We start from the raw sequence: 13,765 nt of genomic DNA, 5'->3' as shown, positions 1-13,765 counted from the left end.
CACAATAGGAGCCACAATGGTAGAAAAATGTGGAATAAATTGCCTGTAATAATTGGCGAACCCCAAAAAACGTTGGATGGCACGGAGTCCGGAGGGGCGTGGCCAATCTAAGACGGCAGAGAGTTTATCTGGATCCATTTGTAGTCCCTGGCCAGAGACCAAGTATCCTAGAAAAGGAAGAGATTGGCATTCAAACAGACATTTCTCAATTTTAGCATAGAGTTGATTGTCACGAAGTCTCTGAAGAACCATACGGACATGCTGGCGGTGTTCTTCTAGATTGGCCGAAAAAATTAGGATATCATCAAGATATACCACAACACAGGAGTATAACAGATCACGAAAAATTTCATTAACAAAGTCTTGGAAGACAGCAGGGGCGTTGCACAGGCCAAAGGGCATGACCAGATACTCAAAGTGTCCATCTCTGGTGTTAAATGCTGTTTTCCACTCATCCCCCTCTCTGATGCGGATGAGGTTATAGGCGCCTCTTAAGTCCAATTTAGTAAAGATGTGGGCACCTTGGAGGCGATCAAAGAGTTCAGAGATGAGGGGTAAGGGGTAGCGGTTCTTAACCGTGATTTTATTAAGTCCGCGGTAGTCAATGCAAGGACGTAGAGAGCCATCTTTTTTGGACACAAAGAAAAATCCGGCTCCGGCAGGAGAGGAGGATTTACGGATAAAGCCCTTTTTTAGATTCTCCTGGACGTATTCAGACATGGCAAGAGTCTCTGGGGCAGAGAGAGGATAAATTCTGCCCCGGGGTGGAGTAGTGCCCGGGAGGAGGTCGATAGGACAATCATAAGGCCTGTGAGGAGGTAGAGTCTCCGCTTGTTTTTTGCAGAAAACATCCGCGAAGTCCATATAGGCCTTAGGGAGACCGGTTACTGGAGGAAGCACAGAGTTACGGCAAGGGTTACTGGGAACCGGTTTTAGACAGTCCTTGGAACAAGAGGGCCCCCAACTCTTGATCTCCCCAGTGGACCAATCCAGGGTTGGGGAATGAAGTTGAAGCCAGGGAAGTCCAAGGAGAATTTCCGAGGTGCAATTGGGGAGGACCAAAAGTTCAATCCTCTCGTGATGAGATCCGATGCTCATTAGAAGGGGCTCCGTGCGGAAACGTATGGAACAGTCCAATCTTTCATTGTTTATACAATTGATGTAAAGGGGTCTGGTGAGACTGGTCACTGGGATGTTGAACCTGTTGACGAGAGAGGCCAAAATAAAATTTCCTGCAGATCCAGAGTCCAAGAAGGCCACAGAAGAGAAGGAGAAGGCAGAGGCAGACATCCGCACAGGCACAGTAAGACGTGGAGAAGCAGAGTGGACATCAAGGATTGTCTCACCTTTGTGCGGAGTCAGGGTACGTCTTTCCAGGCGGGGAGGGCGGATAGGACAATCCCTCAGGAAGTGTTCGGTACTAGCACAGTAAAGGCAGAGGTTCTCCATGCGGCGTCGTGTCCTCTCTTGAGAAGTCAGGCGAGACCGGTCGACCTGCATAGCCTCCACGGCGGGAGGCACAGGAACAGATTGCAGGGAACCAGAGGAGAGAGGAGCCGAGGAGAAGAAACGCCTCGTGCGAACAGAGTCCATATCTTGGCGGAGCTCCTGACGCCTTTCGGAAAAACGCATGTCAATGCGAGTGGCTAGGTGAATAAGTTCATGAAGATTAGCAGGCATTTCTCGTGCGGCCAGAACATCTTTAATGTTGCTGGATAGGCCTTTTTTAAAGGTCGCGCAGAGGGCCTCATTGTTCCAGGATAATTCAGAAGCAAGAGTACGGAATTGTACGGCATACTCGCCAACGGAAGAATTACCCTGGACCAGGTTCAACAGGGCAGTCTCAGCAGAAGAGGCTCGGGCAGGTTCCTCAAAGACACTTCGAATTTCCGAGAAGAAGGAGTGTACAGAGGCAGTGACGGGGTCATTGCGGTCCCAGAGCGGTGTGGCCCAAGCCAGGGCTTTTCCAGACAGCAGGCTGACTACGAAAGCCACCTTAGACCTTTCAGTGGGGAACTGGTCCGACATCATCTCCAAGTGTAATGAACATTGGGAAAGGAAGCCACGGCAAAGCTTAGAGTCCCCATCAAATTTATCCGGCAAGGATAGTCGTAGTCCAGAAGCGGCCACTCGCTGCGGAGGAGGTACAGGAGCTGGCGGAGGAGATGGTTGCTGGAGCTGTGGTAGTAACTGTTGTAGCATAACAGTCAGTTGAGACAGCTGTTGGCCTTGTTGCGCAATCTGTTGTGACTGCTGGGCGACCACCGTGGTGAGGTCAGCGACAACTGGCAGAGGAACTTCAGCGGGATCCATGGCCGGATCTACTGTCACGATGCCGGCTGGCAGGTAGTGGATCCTCTGTGCCAGAGAGGGATTGGCGTGGACCGTGCTAGAGGATCGGTTCTAAGTCACTACTGGTTTTCACCAGAGCCCGCCGCAAAGCGGGATGGTCTTGCTGCGGCGGTAGTGACCAGGTCGTATCCCCTAGCAACGGCTCAACCTCTCTGGCTGCTGAAGATAGGCGCGGTACAAGGGAGTAGACAGAAGCAAGGTCGGACGTAGCAGAAGGTCGGGGCAGGCAGCAAGGATCGTAGTCAGGGGCAACGGCAGGAGGTCTGGAACACAGGCTAGGAACACACAAGGAAACGCTTTCACTGGCACTAAGGCAACAAGATCCGGCGAGGGAGTGAAGGGGAAGTGAGGTGATATAGGGAAGTGCACAGGTGTAAACACTAATTGGAACCACTGCGCCAATCAGCGGCGCAGTGGCCCTTTAAATCGCAAAGACCCGGCGCGCGCGCGCCCTAGGGAGCGGGGCCGCGCGCGCCGGGACAGAACTGACGGAGAGCGAGTCAGGTACGGGAGCCGGGGTGCGCATCGCGAGCGGGCGCTACCCGCATCGCGAATCGCATCCCGGCCAGAGGCGGTATTGCAGCGCCCCGGGTCCGTGGAACCGACCGGAGCGCTGCAGTGAGAGGAGTGTAGCGAGCGCTCCGGGGAGGAGCGGGGACCCGGAGCGCTCGGCGTAACAATTCCCCACACCTCATCAGGGGACTTAAATCCGTATTCACTATTAGTAGCAAGCAAATATTAGAATGATAAATGAGCTATCTCTGTATGGAGACACAGATATAATAAGCTCAATAATGTTCCAACTTGTAACCACCGTGGTGATACCAGGGCCTCAAGAATTGTTAATGTATCCACAAATCCTCCGTATATCCCCCATAAATCCTGGGCACAATGGTCTGCTGGATTCTAAACTAGTGTAGGAGACCACCGGGTGAGTTGGCTGTTAGACGTGCACAAAGCGCTGCTTTGGCAGCGGATACCGGAGCAGTGTCCGGGACAAGCGCGTGTGTGATGAATAGCCAGAACAACAACCTAATAATCCAACATTTCACACAGTCAGAGGCTATATGCACAGCAGAGGTGAGTTATCATGTTAGGGTCCCATCCGATATGAGGCCACCTCCGCGTGGTGGATGGGGGGGGGACACATTTTGATCAAAAAGTGCGCTAAGAGCCTCCATGTTTTGACATAGAGTGCTGTTGCAACTTTCCTTTTTTGTACATTTTGTATTTGCCACAGCAGTGGGCACCTGTGTATTAGGTTGTTGTGATGGCTAATTTTCCTTTTGTTTTTACTTTGTAAGTTGGAGGGTGTGGCACCCTCTTTAGCCGTGCACCCCACCCCTCTCAGACTGGAGATGGTTTAGTCAATGGCTGATCCAACATGTCACACAGTCAGAGGCTATATGCACAGCAGAGGTGAGTTATCATGTTAGGGCACAAATCCCTATAGGGTGAACCCGGTTTGCCGCATATTCCTCCTGAGGACGGCGCAGGTGCGCCGAAACTAGTAGAGGAGGCAAATTTCAGATTTTAATCTATTTCACAGATTCCATTTGTTTGGGTACTGCAGACCCATAAGACAGGAAACTACTGGGTTAATCCCAGAATTCATTACTTATCTGGAACTGTGAAATTTGGGGTTTTAATCACTTGTCATCATTTTATATGATAACACAATAAAAGTTTTATTTTATTTTGGGGGGTTCACCCTATAGGGATTTGTGCTCTGGGCTTAGGCCCCGGGTTTGTGTGATATATATTAGTGGGATTCCTAACCCACCCAGGGGTTCTTCTTGTGGTTTATCATGTTAGGGTCCCATCCGATATGAGGCCACCTCCACGTGGTGGATGGGGGGACACATTTTGATCAAAAAGTGCGCTCAGAGCCTCCATTTTTTGACATAGAGTGCTGTTGCAACTTTCCTTTTTGTACATTTTGTACACGTGCGCCGGAGCTGTGAAATGTAAAGGGCCAGTGTGCCCGTAATTAGTAATTGCACCTGCACCTTTTTTTTAATAAGTTCTAGCTCCTCCTTAGCCCCTCTGCCGGATCTTTGTTTGCCCTGCGCCTTACAGAAAGCACTTCTAGTTATTTCCTTGCCGTGTACCAGACCTCTGTATTCCGTGACCCGATCGTGTTTCTAGCTGCCAGCCTGTTGACCTTGCGCTACCCTACTGACTATGCTCCTGTGCTGCCTGCCCTATCCTCTAGCCTGCCCGACTATGTCTTGCCTATTCATTTGGTACCACGCTTCACCTCAGCCGCCTGTGTGGTCGAGTCGTGCCAGGGGAAGCTACCTGGGTGTCACCTGCCGCAGCAAGTCCAACCCGCCTTGCGGCGGGCTCTGGTGAAAACCAGCGGCACCTTAGACTCCGCTCCCTGGCACGGCCTGTGTCATCTGCCACACAGGTCCAGCGGATCTACTACTTTACCTGCTCCAGACTACTGTGGGATTACGGGTCATCTACTCCCTGAGTACCTGCCTTCTGCGGTGAGTCTTACAACTGCATTAAAGTAGGTATGTGATATGCATATATGAGGGCAGACAAATGCACTACAGTCTGCTGAAAAAACGCATTTGTGAAGCAGGACTCAACAGTGCAGCACCACCAAAAAAAAAAAAAAAACTGGGATTAAACCCTAAATTGCACTCTGTCACAGAGTGTTAAGAATGGTGTGCACTGGTTTTTATACCGTCTACACACAATTCTAAGCAGCAGATGATTTCTGGAGGAAAAAAAGCACAGAACAGCGCTGAAAAAGAAGGTGATAAGATGGTTTATAAAGTTCAGGCAGCTTGTTGATATGTATGAGGCAACGAAAAGCTATCTTCCCCTCTCTGATGAAATGCTTAATAACGTGAATAGGAAGTTTATATATCGTAAGATCCTTCTCAGTGAGGACACCAAAGCACTGCACTCCTGTCTCTTCACAATGCTGATGTGACTAGCAGTTGCCAGTGGTACGCTGTGGTTTAAGCAATTCACACACAGGAGCGCAGCCCTTCTTCTCTCTCTGAGTGCATGGATGAAATGAAGAGAGGCAAGATGGCTGCCGATTATATAGGGCTGTGACATCACAGGGGTCAATGAATGCTGATAGGCTGCATCTCACATGTGATTCAGGGTCATCCCGTCTACCTCCCTTCCCGCCGTACTTTCCCCTGCCCCATGTACTCACATGTGGATCCACCATTTTAGGTCTCCTTTAGCCGGGAACGCTGTAAAATGGAATTTAATGAAGCGATTTGAGCGATAGAATCGCGGTGATATTCACATTTGTTGCTCATCTCTAGTGCCCAGTACTGTACACAGTATTCTATGTGTGGTCTGACTAGTGATTTGTTCAGCGGTAAAATGATTTCCTTGTCATTGGCATCTATGCCCCTATTGATGCACCCCATGATTTTATTTGCCTTGGCAGCAGCTGCCCGAAACTGGTCACTACAGCTAAATTTACTGTTAACTAAGACTCCCAAGTCCTTTCCCCCATCAGTCGTCCCAAGTGTTCTTCTATTTAACACATAATCCCAGCCCTGATTTTTCTTCCCCATGTGCATTACCTTACATTTATCAGTGTTGAACCTCATCTGCCACTTCCCAGCCCAAATCTCCAACCTATCCAGATCCATTTGTAACAGGTCATTGTCCTCTATTGTGTTTACCGCTTTACAGAGTTTAGTATCATCTGCAAAGATTGCTACTTTACTATTAAACCCCTCTACAAGGTCATTAATAAATATATTAAATAGGACAGGATCCAAGACTGACCCCTGTGGTCTCCACTAGTAACAGTCACCCAATCAGAATAAGTACCATTAATAACCACCCTCTGTTTCCTATCACTGAGTCAGTTACTTATCCACTTACACACATTCTCCCCCAGCCCAATCCCTCTCATTTTATGCACTGTCACGATGCCGGCTGGCAGGTAGTGGACCCTCTGTGCCAGAGAGGGATTGGCGTGGACCGTGCTAGTGGACCGGTTCTAAGCCACTACTGGTTTTCACCAGAGCCCGCCGCAAAGCGGGATGGTCTTGCTGCGGCGGTAGTGACCAGGTCGTATCCACTAGCAACGGCTCACCTCTCTGGCTGCTGAAGATAGGCGCGGTACAAGGGAGTAGGCAGAAGCAAGGTCGGACGTAGCAGAAGGTCGGGGCAGGCAGCAAGGATCGTAGTCAGGGGCAACGGCAGAAGGTCTGGAAACACAGGCAAGGAACACACAAGGAACGCTTTCACTGGCACTAAGGCAACAAGATCCGGCAAGGGAGTGCAAGGGAAGTGAGGTAATATAGGGAAGTGCACAGGTGAAAACCCTAATTGGAACCACTGCGCCAATCAGCGGCGCAGTGGCCCTTTAAATCGCAGAGACCCGGCGCGCGCGCGCCCTAGGGAGCGGGGCCGCGCGCGCCGGGACAGAACAGACGGGGAGCGAGTCAGGTAGGGGAGCCGGGGTGCGCATCGCGAGCGGGCGCTACCCGCATCGCGAATCGCATCCCGGCTGGCAGCGGGATCGCAGCGCCCCGGGTCAGAGGACGTGACCGGAGCGCTGCAGCGGAGGGAGTGAAGCGAGCGCTCCGGGGAGGAGCGGGGACCCGGAGCGCTCGGCGTAACAGTACCCCCCCCCCTTGGGTCTCCCCCTCTTCTTGGAGCCTGAGAACCTGAGGAGCAGACTTTTGTCAAGGATGTTGTCCTCAGGTTCCCAGGATCTCTCTTCAGGACCACAACCCTCCCAGTCTACTAAAAAAAAATTTTTCCCTCTGACCTTTTTGGCAGCCAAAATTTCCTTGACCGAGAAGACGTCCGAGGAGCCGGAAACAGGAGTGGGAGGAACAGATTTGGGAGAAAAACGGTTGAGGATGAGTGGTTTGAGAAGAGAGACGTGAAAGGCATTAGGGATACGAAGAGAAGGAGGAAGAAGAAGTTTATAAGAGACAGGATTAATTTGACACAAAATTTTGAAAGGACCAAGATAGCGTGGTCCCAACTTGTAGCTAGGGACACGGAAGCGGACATATTTAGCGGAGAGCCATACCTTGTCTCCAGGGGAAAAAACGGGGGGAGCTCTTCTTTTCTTATCCGCGAACCTCTTCATGCGTGAAGAAGCCTGTAAGAGAGAATTTTGGGTCTCTCTCCATATAATGGAAAGGTCACGAGAAATTTCATCCACAGCGGGCAGACCAGAGGGCAAGGGGGTAGGGAGGGGGGGAAGAGGGTGACGGCCGTACACCACGAAAAATGGGGATTTGGAGGAAGATTCAGAGACCCTGAAGTTATACGAGAATTCGGCCCATGGAAGGAGATCTGCCCAGTCATCCTGGCGGGAGGAAACAAAATGTCGCAAATAATCACCCAGGATCTGGTTAATTCTTTCTACTTGTCCATTGGACTGGGGATGATATGCAGAGGAAAAATTTAATTTAATCTTGAGTTGTTTACAGAGAGCCCTCCAGAATTTAGACACGAATTGGACCCCTCTATCCGAGACAATCTGCGTAGGCAACCCGTGAAGACGAAAAATGTGTACAAAAAATTGTTTAGCCAACTGAGGCGCAGAAGGAAGACCAGGAAGAGGGATGAAATGTGCCATTTTGGAGAATCGATCAACGACCACCCAAATAACGGTGTTGCCACGGGAAGGGGGTAAATCAGTAATAAAATCCATACCAATCAGAGACCAAGGCTGTTCGGGGACAGGCAGAGGATGAAGAAAACCAGCGGGCTTCTGGCGAGGAGTCTTATCCCGGGCACAGATAGTGCAGGCTCGCACAAAGTCCCCAACATCCGTCTCCAGAGTCGGCCACCAATAGAAGCGGGAGATGAGTTGCACAGATTTCTTGATGCCCGCATGACCTGCGAGATGGGAGGAGTGACCCCATTTGAGGATTCCGAGGCGTTGGCGTGGAGAAACAAAGGTCTTTCCTGGAGGAGTCTGCCTGATGGAGGCAGGAGAAGTGGAGATCAGGCAGTCAGGTGGAATGATGTGTTGCGGAGGGAGATCAACTTCTGAGGCATCCGAGGAACGAGAGAGAGCATCGGCCCTAATGTTCTTATCGGCAGGACGAAAGTGAATCTCAAAATTAAATCGGGCAAAGAACAGAGACCACCGGGCCTGGCGAGGATTCAGCCGTTGGGCAGACTGGAGGTAGGAGAGGTTCTTGTGGTCGGTGTAGATAATAACAGGAAATCTTGATCCCTCCAGCAGATGCCTCCATTCCTCAAGTGCTAATTTAATGGCTAGAAGCTCTCGATCCCCGATGGAGTAGTTCCTCTCCGCTGGAGAGAAGGTCCTAGAGAAAAAACCACAAGTGACAGCATGCCCGGAAGAATTTTTTTGTAGAAGAACAGCTCCAGCTCCCACTGAGGAGGCATCAACCTCCAATAGGAAGGGTTTGGAAGGGTCAGGTCTGGAGAGCACGGGAGCCGAAGAAAAGGCAGACTTGAGTCGTTTAAAGGAGTCTTCTGCTTGAGGAGGCCAGGACTTGGGATCAGCATTTTTTTTGGTTAAAGCCACGATAGGAGCCACAATGGTAGAAAAATGTGGAATAAATTGCCTGTAATAATTGGCGAACCCCAAAAAGCGTTGGATAGCACGGAGTCCGGAGGGGCGTGGCCAATCTAAGACGGCAGAGAGTTTGTCTGGATCCATCTGTAGTCCCTGGCCAGAGACCAAATATCCTAGAAAAGGAAGAGATTGGCATTCAAACAGACATTTCTCAATTTTGGCATAGAGTTGGTTGTCACGAAGTCTCTGAAGAACCATACGGACATGCTGGCGGTGTTCTTCTAGATTGGCAGAAAAAATTAGGATATCGTCCAGATATACAACAACACAGGAGTATAACAGATCACGAAAAATTTCATTGACAAAGTCTTGGAAGACGGCAGGGGCATTGCACAGTCCAAAGGGCATGACCAGATACTCAAAGTGTCCATCTCTGGTGTTAAATGCCGTTTTCCACTCGTCCCCCTCTCTGATGCGGATGAGGTTATAGGCGCCTCTTAAGTCCAATTTAGTGAAGATGTGGGCACCTTGGAGGCGATCAAAGAGTTCAGAGATGAGGGGTAAGGGGTAGCGGTTCTTAACCGTGATTTTATTAAGACCGCGGTAGTCAATGCAAGGACGTAGGGAGCCATCTTTTTTGGACACAAAGAAAAATCCGGCTCCGGCAGGAGAGGAGGATTTACGGATAAAGCCCTTTTTTAGATTCTCCTGGACGTATTCGGACATGGCAAGAGTCTCTGGGGCAGAGAGAGGATAAATTCTGCCCCGGGGTGGAGTAGTACCCGGGAGGAGGTCGATAGGGCAATCATAAGGCCTGTGAGGAGGTAGAGTCTCAGCTTGTTTTTTGCAGAAAACATCCGCGAAGTCCATATAGGCCTTAGGGAGACCGGTTACTGGAGGAACCACAGAGTTACGGCAAGGGTTACTGGGAACCGGTTTTAGACAGTTCTTGGAACAAGAGGACCCCCAACTCTTGATCTCCCCAGTGGACCAATCCAGGGTTGGGGAATGAAGTTGAAGCCAGGGAAGTCCAAGGAGAATCTCCGAGGTGCAATTAGGGAGGACCAAAAGTTCAATCCTCTCATGATGAGATCCGATGCTCATAAGAAGGGGCTCCGTGCGGAAACGTATGGTACAGTCCAATCTTTCATTATTTACACAATTGATGTAGAGGGGTCTGGCGAGACTGGTCACCGGGATGTTGAACCTGTTGACGAGAGAGGCCAAAATAAAATTTCCTGCAGATCCAGAGTCCAAGAAGGCCACTGTAGAGAAGGAGAAGGCAGAGGCAGACATCCGCACAGGCACAGTAAGACGTGGAGAAGCAGAGTAGACATCAAGGACTGTCTCACCTTTGTGCGGAGTCAGCGTACGTCTTTCCAGGCGGGGAGGACGGATAGGACAATCCCTCAGGAAGTGTTCGGTACTAGCACAGTACAGGCAGAGGTTCTCCATACGGCGTCGTGTCCTCTCTTGAGGTGTCAGGCGAGACCGGTCGACCTGCATAGCCTCCACGGCGGGAGGCACAGGAACAGATTGCAGGGGACCAGAGGAGAGAGGAGCCGAGGAGACGAAACGCCTCGTGCGAACAGAGTCCATATCTTGGCGGAGTTCCTGACGCCTTTCAGAAAAACGCATGTCAATGCGAGTGGCTAGGTGAATAAGTTCATGTAGATTAGCAGGAATTTCTCGTGCGGCCAGAACATCTTTAATGTTGCTGGATAGGCCTTTTTTGAAGGTCGCGCAGAGGGCCTCATTATTCCAGGACAATTCTGAAGCAAGTGTACGGAATTGTACGGCATACTCGCCAACGGAAGAATTACCCTGGACCAGGTTCAACAGGGCAGTCTCAGCAGAAGAGCCTCGGGCAGGTTCCTCAAAGACACTTCGGATTTCCGAGAAGAAGGAGTGTACAGAGGCAGTGACGGGGTCATTGCGGTCCCAGAGCGGTGTGGCCCATGACAGGGCTTTTCCGGACAGAAGACTGACTACGAAAGCCACCTTAGACCTTTCAGTGGGAAACAGGTCCGACATCATCTCCAGATGCAGGGAACATTGGGAAAGAAAGCCACGGCAAAACTTAGAGTCCCCATCAAATTTATCCGGCAAGGATAAGCGTATCCCAGGAGCGGCCACTCGCTGCGGAGGAGGTGCAGGAGCTGGCGGAGGAGATGACTGCTGAAGCTGTGGTAGCAACTGTTGTAGCATAACGGTCAGTTGAGACAGCTGTTGGCCTTGTTGCGCTATCTGTTGTGACTGCTGGGCGACCACCGTGGTGAGGTCAGCGACAACTGGCAGAGGAACTTCAGCGGGATCCATGGCCGGATCTACTGTCACGATGCCGGCTGGCAGGTAGTGGACCCTCTGTGCCAGAGAGGGATTGGCGTGGACCGTGCTAGTGGACCGGTTCTAAGCCACTACTGGTTTTCACCAGAGCCCGCCGCAAAGCGGGATGGTCTTGCTGCGGCGGTAGTGACCAGGTCGTATCCACTAGCAACGGCTCACCTCTCTGGCTGCTGAAGATAGGCGCGGTACAAGGGAGTAGGCAGAAGCAAGGTCGGACGTAGCAGAAGGTCGGGGCAGGCAGCAAGGATCGTAGTCAGGGGCAACGGCAGAAGGTCTGGAAACACAGGCAAGGAACACACAAGGAACGCTTTCACTGGCACTAAGGCAACAAGATCCGGCAAGGGAGTGCAAGGGAAGTGAGGTAATATAGGGAAGTGCACAGGTGAAAACCCTAATTGGAACCACTGCGCCAATCAGCGGCGCAGTGGCCCTTTAAATCGCAGAGACCCGGCGCGCGCGCGCGCCCTAGGGAGCGGGGCCGCGCGCGCCGGGACAGAACAGACGGGGAGCGAGTCAGGTAGGGGAGCCGGGGTGCGCATCGCGAGCGGGCGCTACCCGCATCGCGAATCGCATCCCGGCTGGCAGCGGGATCGCAGCGCCCCGGGTCAGAGGACGTGACCGGAGCGCTGCAGCGGAGGGAGTGAAGCGAGCGCTCCGGGGAGGAGCGGGGACCCGGAGCGCTCGGCGTAACATGCACCAACCTTTTATGTGGCATCGTATCAAATGCTTTGGAAAAATCCAGATATACAACATCCAGCGATTGCCCCTGGTCCAGTCTGGTCCTCATAAAAGCTGATCAGGTTAGTTTGACAGGACCGATTCCTCATAAAGCCATGCTGATATGGGGTCATACATTTATTTTTATCAAGATATTCCAAAATAGCATCTCTTAGAAAAACCTCAAACAATTGACATACAACAGAGGTTAAACTAACAGGTCTATAATTCCCGGGGTCACTTTTTGACCCCTTTTTAAATATTGGCACCACATTTGCCATATGCCAGTCCTGGGGAACAGTCCCTGTTACTATAGAGTCCCTGAATATTAAAAATAGGGGTCTGTCTCTTACATTACTTAATTCCATTAGGCGGGGGGGGGGGGGGGGGTGAATGCCATCTGGACCTGGTGATTTGTTTATTTTTATTTTTTTGTAGGTGGCACTGTACTTCTTCCTGGGATAGACATGTGACCTGTACAGGGGCGTTTACCTTATATTGCTGTATTTCATCTGCCATTTCATTTTCCTCACTGAATTCAGTGGAGAAATTTTTTGAAATATATTTGCTTTTTCCTGATCCCCGTTTATAATTTCTTCCTCATCATTTTTAAAGGGCCTACACTTTAATTTTTGACCTTTTTGCTATTTTTATAGTTAAAGAACATTTTGGAGTTAGTTTTACTCTCTTTGGCAATGAGTCTTTCTGTCTCTATTTATGCAGCTTTTATCTGTTTTTTACATATTTTACATTTCTCTCTATAGCTTTTTAATGCGTCTTCACTGCCGTCCTGTTTTAGTAGTTTAAATGCTTTATTTTTGTCATTTATTGCCCCCTTAACGTTTTTATTCATCCATATTGGTTTTCTTTTATTTCTGACCCTTTTATTCCTATAAGATATATACATCTTACAGTGAGAATTTAAGATATTTTTAAAAGTCTCCCATTTAGTGTCAGTATTCATGTTTTTGAGGACATTATTCCATTTTATATTGTTAAGGGCTTCTCTGAGTTGATCAAACTTTACCTTCCTAAAGTTTAATGTTTTTGTGGCCCCTCGAGAAATTCCCTTATTGAAGAACAAGTTATAATGTTTTATATTATGATCACTATTTCCTAGGTGTCCTTCTACCTGCACATTAGTTACTCTGTCAGGTCTGTTGGTTAATATTAAGTCTAGTAGGGTGCCCCCTCTGGTCGTGCCCTGCATCATTTGGGACAGATAATTGTCTTTATAGTCAGAAACCTGTTTCCTTTATGAGATTCACAGGTCTCAGTCTCCCAGTTTATATCAGAATAGTTAAAGTCCCCCATTATTATCACCTCATTCTGATTTGCTGCCTTGTTTATTTGTCTCAATAATTGATCTTCTGCCTCTTCCATTATGTTTGGTGGCTTATAGCAAACCCCTACGAGAATTTTTTTATTTTTATCTCTATATATTTCTACCCACAGTGACTCCACATTATTGTTTCCCTCCCAAATATCCTCCCGCAGTGCGGCCTTGAGACTGGACTTTACATAAAGACAAACTCCTCCCCCTTTCTGTTTTGCCTGATCCTTCTTGAATAGACTATAACCCTGTATGTTGACCGCCACAGCTATCATCCAACCAAGTCTCTGTTATACCCACTATGTCATAGTCATATGTCACAGCAAAGTCGGCCCAGTTCTCCATGAACCCAAACCCCTCCTTCCTACACCAGCTTCTGAGCCACTTGTTTAACTCCCTAATCTCCTCCTGCCTCTCTGGTGTGGCTCATGGTACAGGTAATATTTCAGAATATATTACCTTGGAGGTCCTTGCCTTAAGCTTGCGGCCTAAAATCCCTGAAATAATTT

General features: G+C 49.7%; 1 long non-coding RNA gene across 1 annotated transcript in view; it reads left to right on the top strand.

Annotated features, from left to right (window-relative positions):
- LOC130361312 (uncharacterized) overlaps positions 1-13,765 on the top strand; it is a 117,744-nt gene that overhangs the window by 21,764 nt on the left and 82,215 nt on the right. The window lies entirely within an intron of this gene.

This window comes from Hyla sarda, chromosome 3 (assembly GCF_029499605.1).
Source record: "Hyla sarda isolate aHylSar1 chromosome 3, aHylSar1.hap1, whole genome shotgun sequence".
Classification (NCBI taxonomy): domain Eukaryota; kingdom Metazoa; phylum Chordata; class Amphibia; order Anura; family Hylidae; genus Hyla; species Hyla sarda.
Note: the sequence above shows the minus strand (reverse complement) of the source record. Positions and strands in the feature narration are given on the sequence as shown.